Raw genomic sequence first — 7,992 nt, forward strand, 5'->3', positions numbered from 1 at the left:
CGTATCCGACGTATATACTTTGAATTGCAAATTTTCCGCCAAAGAAAGTTTCATTCCAATATGTTAAGAAGAACGGGTAACCAACTTACCGCGCGACTGTTTCGACTGGCTGAAATGCTTCCCTAAGTACATAACGAAGTTTGCGTCTAGGGCGATCGAAACTTAGACGGCAATTTATTCTGTACTGTGCGAAACGAAAGAATTTGCATGTTGGATGTAACTCTGAATAACCCAGTCTTGTTAAGCGCTCAAAATGTGCGATGAAAAAAAGGAATTCAAAAGTAGATACTTTCTAAGAAAGCATAAAGGCAATTTCGAAATTTATATTTTAATTTGTTTCGCGACTGTCTGAAAACATGGCAATATGCACAATCATTTTTTACAGTTCTGCTAAGCTTATTATTTCGTATAAAATAAATCAACGAAACCGAAACTGACATTTGGCTGTCCTGTCATACGCCTTCTCTTAACATGGAGGTGACGTCAGCAGTGAACCGTCGGAATTCATTCATTCATTCGTTCAATGCTTTATTTCTAAAATTGTTTTCAAAATACACAAAAACGGTTTGGACCCATATCCGTTAAGGCTAGTCCGGGGTCCAATCATAATATAGGTTCGAAAAGCGGGAGAATACAATAGACTCATGCAATACGCAAAAAAAGAAAAAAAAAAGTCACGTTCTAGAAAGTAATTAGCGTAACTGCATTTCATAATCACAAAATAATATTTTTAAGGAGGGCAGAAAGTTCCTTTCCGACTTCATATTAATAGGTATTTCGTTCCAAAATACAGCACCATAAAATTCAATCAGCCTTTGTCTATGTGCATTATGGCATAGCGGTAAATTAAACATAAAATTCGCTGCAGCCCTTGTTTGCCTCCTGGGAGATCAAAATAAGTTCGAAGAAAGGTGTTCATTAGACTCTATGATTTTACGAACTGTTCGAGCTATTTATAATTTGTAAATATAACTGAATGGCAACACGTTTAGCGATTGGAAAAGAGGTATACTAGGGTTAGTGTTTCTTAAAAACGTTATAAATCGTATCGCCCGTTTTTGCAAGCGAGTTACCGGATCTAAGTATGTAGCGCAAGTATTACCCCGGGATTCCATACAACAAAGCAGCTGACTCCGAACTAATGCAAAATAGAGTATGCGCTAAATAAATAAATCAAAATATTCGCGTCCCTTTCATAAAGTATAACAACCATATACAATTTTCTAACAGATGTGCTTAATATGGCTTTTCCAGTGCACATCACAATCAAACAGAACACCTAAATATTTATAACAAGTAACATGTTGTCATTCCGTATTATCTAATTGTATAACTATCTCGTCGCATTTAATCTCCTTTTTCTTGGAATGAACCACTGTATACTTAGATTTCTTTCGGTTGATTGTAAGTTGATTGCTCGTGAACCATGACAGTGCCCTAGTCAATTCCTCGTTGATTTTGTAGCGCAATTCGCCTATTGTATCCCCAACAAAACTCAGTGCCGTATCGTCGGTGTACATTAATGCTTCTGAGTATTTTAAAATCGACAGAAAATTATTTACATAAAAAAAGGATGGGCCCAAAAACTGAGCCCTGTGGTACACCAGTTAACACCGTTTGGAGGGTAGAAACAAAATTATTTATTACTACGCACTGTTTACGGTTAGAGAGATAGCTATTAAGCAGCTGCGACGTTTTCCCCCGAAAGCCATACTGATGGAGTTTATAAAGCAAGATGCTATGATTGACTGTCTCAAATGCTTTTTTTATATATCTAAATGCACAACAACGGCAATTTTACTTTCATGGAGAGCTCTGTTGAGAGGTTGAGTTAGGACAAAAACAGCTGAGGACGTGGATCTATCTGGTATAAATTCGTGCTGATTGTGTCAAAGTACTAAGTATTTAGTTATGAAGTCGTTTATACGTTTGCATATTATTTTTTTTTTCAAAAACTGTGTTAATTGTACTCAAAACTGAAATTGGTCTATAGCTGGGCGGTGCCGAAGAACCTCCATCTTTAAAAATAGGTACTACTTCAGCTATCTTCAGCTCGTTAGGATATATTCCATTCTCTAACCTGTGATTAAACAGATGTAAAAGATGAATACCTAAAATATCAATATTATCTTTTAATAGTTTAATAGAAATTGTATCTAGTCCTGCGGCTTTACCTAATCTAAGTTTCACGACTACTGATATTATTTCATTAACTTCAATTTCTTGCATTTAAAAGCTATTTGTAATTGGTGTCAATGACTGCTGGGGATCAGGTACGTACGGCAACTGAGCTGCTAGGAGAGGCCCTATATTAGTAAAATTATCATTAAAAGTGTCTACCGTGTGTCTGTTCGATTAAATCAGGTAATACATGTTTATTTGCAAAAAGGCCAATAGCATCATTGACTGTATCCCAAATTATTTTAATGTTTCCATCCGCTTGCCTAATTTTAGTTGAGTAATATTCTTTCTTTCTGTTTCTCAACATAGAAACTGATCTGTTCCTGAAATGTTTAAATTGGCTTAAAAAATAATTATTATTTTTATGTCGTGTCCATTTATGATGCCATTTATCTTTTTTCTTTAGTGCCCATAAAACTTGGCTTGTCATCCAAGGACAAACCAGTACACTGTATTTATTAGACGTCTTTTTTACAGCGCTCGACGTTATCGCGTTTTTGAGGCTAGTAAGGAAGTTTTAGTATTGGATGTGAACGTTTTGATTATAAGTGGAGTATATTTCTAGTCGTTCTAATACCCTGCGAAGCTGCGCATAATTTATTTTGGTGCGCTGTTCAGGACGACAAGATTTTCTTTTATGAATAATCTCTTTTTTGTAAAACAAGAAAAATGGCCAAGTAGTCAGCTATTAAGCTTGGGTAAGCACCAGCATGGACATCCGTATCGGTACTGCAAAGATCATGATCAATTAATGCACTGGAGGTGCTAGAAATGCGAGTAGGTTCGGTAATGAAGTTGCGTAAGTTGAAAGATTCTAAAAGCAGCGTATAGCTATTATGCGTATCACTAGCCAGATCAATTTTAAAGTCCCCACCAACTACAATAAGATCATTCTGCTCATTAGACAATGCCGTAAGTACTGCCTCGAACTTTAAAAGAAAAGATTTTACTAACGAGCTTGGAGGTTGATACACTACACCGACTATTACGCCATAATCAAGCTTTATAAAAAATGCTTCAATGACATCCTCACTAATAGTGGCAGGCGATAAAACTTGGAAAACGATATTTTCTTTTACAAAAAAACTCGACGCCTCCACCTCTCGTATGCGCATCACGTGAAAGAGTTGATAGATTGTAGCCATGCATAACAATGGTTTCATAGTTTTTTAACCAAGTTTCACTTACTCTGATTACATCAAAACCAGGAACATTCTGGGAAACATGCCCAACTAAAGAGTTCAAGTTTTTTCGTAAACCACGTACATTGCAATGAAAAATCGAAAGCTTATCTTCGGTATGTATCAGTTGTTCAACATGCTGAAAAGTGAAAGACATGATAAACGTAGTAACTCAAGTTTTTGCGTCAGGTATTTGCGTCAGGTTCAAAACAGTTACACCACCCTGATCAAATCCCCCTCACAAGTGATCTGCAAGACAGGCGAGTTCTCGGTCTTCCGCATAAGGACCTTGCCCTGTGACACCCAAACATGTTTCCACTTTTCTCTCGCTTTGCCTCGCGAGCTTTGTTTAGTAATACATTGTTTTCGACACAAAGATGTTCATTTCTATAAGGTGGATCATTAGCCTGAAATCCAAGGTGGGTGGTGTTTAACCTCGTCTTCTTAGCCGTTGACAGCAGCCTGTCACGCACCCCACGAGAGGCGAACCTTACCACAACATTGGGTTTCTTTCTGTCCCTCGACTGTACCCGATGTAAATCGGTAGAATTTGGTGGTAATGAGCATAGATGGAGCAGCGAGATATAGCGGCGCTTTGTAGTTTGAGAGCGCTGTACCTCACTGCAACTGCGAGTGACCAGGACATCGTACTTCGTATGCCGATTGTCCAGCTACTCCTTGAATTATTTGCTACGGTTCACACAAAGCACGGACGACCTATTGACTCGCGGCCGTTTGTCGACGCAACAGAGTCAAACGCATTTAAATGCAATCGTGCGTATGGACCTTATTTTTTTGTCGGCATCGTTTATGACCAATCGCGTTCCGAGCGGCACTATCGCATTGCGAAGAACAATGATCGTTGTGTTTTGCTGTTAGAAACCAAGTGAGACAAAACAACGTGACGGGCTTAACGCGGACGCCAACAGCTTTACTAAAAGAAGGCGTGACAAAAGTATGGTCCTCCTCAATGGGGCTCGACGTGGAACCGGCGGCTTTGAGGTCGTGCAGAGGCGTTCACCGATGTCCTCATTCCCGCATATCTGAGCACAATACTTCAGCACACCACAAGCGCAGAAAAGTCTCGCGGGATGAAAGGCTGGCCTTAGAAAAATATTTATCCACTTTTTTACAAAATATCTACAGAAAATAGTTTTTAGTGGATATAGATATTCTAAAGATGTCTCCACTTTTCTATTCACTGTATATAGCTTTTGGCAAGATTTTTTTTTGTAGAATTATAGTGTATGAAGATTGGATAAAAATTGTATGGAAATTGCATAAAGAAAGGTAGATTCTAATAGCGTTTCTATCCCCCCCTTTCTGAAGGCAACTAACTACCAGTAACCAGTTTTTGCGCAAAAAAAAAAAAAAGAAATTATGAAAATTAATTTTAGGTTTGTCACAACACATCAACGGAGACGTGAGGTCGCCACTTGCCGCGTGCACATACCCATATGTCACTAATACACGCGCCTGACTCATAACACCATCTGCAATTATAAGGCATTGCAAGAGTTTATAATTATTTGAGAGTCAAAAATAACAGCCTGGGCCATGAGGCTCCAACTGGGTATGATGTTGCTTCTCAGCACTGCGTCTTATTATTCCATTCTGTCTCACCGATGAAACTCCAATAGAAATATGGTGACAGACGTTCTATTGAGACTTGGCGACCAAAATTATATAGCATTTCTATCGGGTGTGGTCAAAGATGCAATAATAATAATAATAATAATAGAAATAATGTTAATAGAAATATTATTAATAGTAGAACTACTAATAATAATTTAACATTACTGCTCTGTGTATGTTAGTCCAGCCTTAATGTGCGTCTAGTGTCTCAGCTGTGTTTAAGAACATTAGCCAGTGCAGTACAACCGCTATCCTGGTGTCCATAGAGTGTACCCGACAGTAGTGACACAAGACCACAAGCCTCTACGATGTTCATCGAGATGGAAACGGGGAGGGGTGGGGATTGAACCCAGGATGCCTGGGCTCTGCAGCGTGAGCTTTCGCTTCAGGTGCTTCGAGCTGGTGTGCGCTAGCCCACTCGACCACCGATCCAACCATCTATGTGCAATTATTCGCTGAGAAACTGAGAGAGAAGGGGAGACGACACCGCACGGAGGCGTCAGAACGCCGAGTTCTGGTACGAATGATTAGTGGGTCGACCTAATCATTCGTACCAGAACTATAACTGTAATGATTAGTGGGGAGAGCTAAAGATAGCTGCCTATGTCTCCACTGCGCTCGTCGATCGCTCTAGAGCACGGTATGCCGGTGTCCGGTCTTTGGCTCTCACATTCGAACGTGTTTGACGAGTACAGTGTGGAGACATGAGCAGCAACCTTTAGCTCACCCCACTAATCATTAGAGTTATAGAGCTCGGTCTTCTGACGTCCCCCCGAGCGCTCTTGTCTCCTCCTTTCCCTCAGTTTTTCAGCGCATAAACATCAGTTGAAAGAAAGTCAATGGAAAGTCAACTAAAAAATATACGTACGACTTCACTGAGTAAAAAGTTGGAGGAGACGTTAAAATGCAGATAGGACTTCAATATGCGCTGCCTGATTTTTTATTTTTTTTCGTAAGGGTGGATGGATGTTAAGGGAAAGCTAGACGAGGTCTGACAGAAGCTTTTTGTCATAGGCCCGGAGGAGCACCGGTAAATGCAGCACGTTATCCTCGAACTGTTTCTGTAGCATCCTTCACGCATGGAACCAAGAATCGCGCGAAAAAAACAAACAAAAATCAAAAGTCCGTCGTTTAGTTTGTTTTCGTCAGAAAAAAAAATGAATGAAAATTGTATGATATGTTGCCACACAAAACGCGTTCTGACTCAGTCCCAGCCTATCATTCGCGAGTTAAATGTGCTCAGATTTTCAAACTTTTCAGTTCTCGCGCGCCTGCGGATTTAAATGGTATTTTATTTTTATTGCAATAATCCTTTCTTGCAAAAATATATAATTCTCGTTGTTACTAAATTAAAAAAGAGGGACATTTTGCTTTCAACATTTACGAGCAAAAAAGAAAACGAGCGGATATATTCATTTAGAACAATCGCCAGACGACCCTACACTGATGTCGCGCCGTCCACGTGACTCAAAAGCAAGATTTTGTTCGCAGTCGCTGGCTTTGCTGTCATCGGTCCCGGTCTCAGTTTTACTAGACCTGTTGAATTTATTTGCGCGGCCCACAAGCGCAACTTCGGACTAAAGCTTCGCCAATATTACCTAGAAGACACCTGACGTCTATTTCTATCGTTAAACTGAACTTCCAGATTGTCTTCATGAACCCACTAAAAGGACACTGACAACTCCCAAAGTTTTTGTTTTATTTTGTGCCCGGCGATTCATTATGGTTGTCAGAAGGCTACCCACTCAATATTTTACTAAAGCGTCACGTATATTTTTAATATAGTAAAAAAACTCAACTGTTCGTAATTAAAACCGAAACTGGACAGGGGAGGAAGAAGAAATATACCAGAGACGAGAGTTGGCAAAGGTGGCATGGCTGTGCAACTTTTTTTTCTTTAATCAATATATTTCCGGCTTTCTTAAAGCCACAAAAATGGGTGTAATATTTCGTCTTTATTTTTTTTTTAATCTTGAGTGTGTACTTTCGATGATGCACGACCTTGATTATATTTTGTGGTTCTGCCTTAACCATAGAAGGAACTAAGGAAGGACCAGAAAAGAGAGTGAGTGCGACTCAAACCGGCCAGTTCTCGATAGGTGGATTTCGGGTAGAAAAAATACAAGCTTCGAGCCGCAAATTGTATTCTGGGTAGTTGGGCTCTGATATGTCACGTGCAAGTAAAAACCTTGGTGAGTATAAATACACTGCCGGTGTCCCTTTAACGGTTCGAATTTAGCTTCATTTTAATGTATTTCACGAAAACAGATGTCTAGGTCATGCATCACCAATTACGTGTTGAGTGTAACTAGTCTCTGAGAAGCTCAGAACGGCCAGAAGGAGGATACTTACGACTGAGATACGTTAAAGAGGTCTCCGATTAAGTACAGCACGCGCATGCCCCCGCAACTGAGCATGTTACACATGCTTTGTCCGCTGGCCTGGGAATAAACACTGAGAATCGGCATTGAGATGAAAGTTCCTCACGAGTCTTTCTTGATAGTATAAATAAACGCTGCAACTTTGATTTCAAAGCGACCGTCCATAACTGTTTTGGCCAAAGCGGCGCTATAGCAAAGCAATTGTCTACGAAGTATGGTCTACCTTGCGCTGCCTCCCCTAACTCCCGATGCGAAATCATCCTGATGCCGCGAACCCGTCGTCAAAATGGGCAACTCGAAAAATTTTGTATTATTCTATTATTGCCAAAATAATATAAATTATATCGTGGCATACGCAGTCGGAGGGCACAAAAGCCCATGGAAACGATAGAAAGCGGACAGTAAGCGACGTGGCTTGGACGACCTGGCTTGGAGAAACAAGAAAACAGGTGCAGACCCTGTGCTCCCGCTCTGGAAGTTGATCACAGCGCCACTCCTACCGCGGTTCCTGCACCGGTTCTGTGTTGCTGCTGGACGACCCCTGCGCTCCTTTGAACTCGGACAGACCTAGCTCAGAACCTTCTGGCCGAACCGGAACAGACCTAGCTGTCCTC

The 7,992-nt window shown here is 40.4% G+C and overlaps 1 pseudogene; it reads right to left on the reverse strand.

Annotated features, from left to right (window-relative positions):
- Positions 1 to 2,698: 2,698 nt before the first annotated feature.
- LOC115317374 lies at positions 2,699 to 3,519 on the reverse strand (annotated as a pseudogene).
- Positions 3,520 to 7,992: the final 4,473 nt, after the last annotated feature.

This window comes from Ixodes scapularis, unplaced genomic scaffold (assembly GCF_016920785.2).
Source record: "Ixodes scapularis isolate PalLabHiFi unplaced genomic scaffold, ASM1692078v2 PGA_scaffold7__128_contigs__length_106722199, whole genome shotgun sequence".
Classification (NCBI taxonomy): Eukaryota; Metazoa; Arthropoda; class Arachnida; order Ixodida; family Ixodidae; genus Ixodes; species Ixodes scapularis.